Source organism: Halyomorpha halys, unplaced genomic scaffold, assembly GCF_000696795.3.
Source record: "Halyomorpha halys isolate HHAL.00 unplaced genomic scaffold, Hhal_1.1 Scaffold311.1, whole genome shotgun sequence".
NCBI classification, from domain to species: domain Eukaryota; kingdom Metazoa; phylum Arthropoda; class Insecta; order Hemiptera; family Pentatomidae; genus Halyomorpha; species Halyomorpha halys.
Genome location: NW_027106659.1, coordinates 253,688 through 255,271, shown reverse-complemented (window position 1 = coordinate 255,271; position 1,584 = coordinate 253,688). Strand labels below are relative to the sequence as shown.

At 31.2% G+C, this 1,584-nt stretch overlaps 1 protein-coding gene across 2 annotated transcripts in view; it reads left to right on the top strand.

Annotated features, from left to right (window-relative positions):
* kl-2 (dynein heavy chain 2, axonemal kl-2) overlaps window positions 1-1,584 on the top strand; it is a 192,858-nt gene that overhangs the window by 60,954 nt on the left and 130,320 nt on the right. The gene's annotated exons all lie outside the window — the stretch shown is intronic.

Genomic DNA, 1,584 nt, shown 5'->3' with positions numbered 1-1,584 from the left:
CAATTGCAAAAATCCCTAACTGTTGTGCGACAATCAATGTTTACATGGAACATCGAGGCAGGCTTGGTTTTGGAGGGGCATTCCTAGTTTGGATTGCCAGGTGAGAGGACGTACTTCGGCTGGAAGTGGGAAAGCTTGGAAGCTTTTGTTTGTAAGAGAGGCAACTTGTCAAGCAAGAGGAGGAAGCCATTTTGGACGCAAGGACAAGAACAATAGAAACAAAGGAAATACCAGGGATCATCAAAGGAAGATCGTGAACTTGGTTAGTTTTGCATGCATAAAAATAGATACATGTGTAAAATAGATTTTAATTTTAATTATTGTAAATGCCTGTTTCTGATTGCCTAGCAACCCGCCATCTGTCTAGCTTTTACCAAAAAATTATTTTTCGGACTATTGAAAGCTTCTTATGATTTAGCCCATTTAAAAGCAATTTTTCTTATTGTACATACACAAAAAAAAAAAAAGGAGAAGATTGTTGGGGATGCGGTCAAAGAGAAACACAAATAAGTTGGTGTTATCTATTTTATTGTGCCAACGTTTCGGCTAGAGTTTCTAGCCTTCCTCAGGGCTAAAAACAGAACAAGATAACAACCACAGTAAATATAGAAAAAAATAAAATATAAAAGAAAGTATAAACAGAAACAGCTTCTCTCATCACTTCATTTTATTAATAATATTTTGTAAAATTATTCATTTTATGTGTAAAATGTTTCTGTATATACTTTCTTTTTTATTTTTTTTTTCTATACTTAATGTGGTTGTTATCTTGTTCTGTTTTTAGCCCTGAGGAAGGCTAGAAACTAGCCGAAACGTTGGCACAATAAAATCGGTTAATCCAACTTATTTGTGTTTATCATTGACCGCACCCCCAACCACCGGTTGAGTGTTTACTTTTATTTTGGTGGTAAAAAAATGTTTTTTTTGATCTTCTGAAAAATGTTGTTTTGTGGACTTGACCTTATTCCTGCCTCATTTATACACCTCCATATTTAAATGGAAGGTTAAAGGAGAGAAATCCTTGTCATTACTGTTACAAAACTTCTTTGTTAGCTCCTAATAACTGAAATTTATTGGGTTGACTATTAAAAATTTTACGAATTTATGAGGAAAAATAACATTATTATGTAGTTAGGTATTAAAAATCATTGACCTGAAGTAATTTTGGAAAAACACCATAATCAATCGTTATGGCCTGCAAATGTTAGTTATAAATAAAGTGTAACAGGTAGGAGGAAATATTTGGGATTAAATAAATGTTTTAATATTGCAATTTTGTCCTGAAGAGTAAATAAATCCCTGAGAAGGTCAAAACAAGTCGAGTAATAGTTAGTTTTTTACTTTTATTTATCCTATATATTGAAGTATAGTTAGGAGAAATGAAATTGAAATATTTTAATGAGCAAAGAATAATTTCAACTCAACACAGCGATAAGTAAAAATTATTTGATGTGCGCACTAGACTAGATTTTTTATTCATGTTTTTTTAAAATTTCTGTTAAGCTTCAAATTTTATTATTTTAATAATATTAATTTTTTTTTTATTGGAAGGTTACTTACACCTACAAGACATTGAATAAGAGT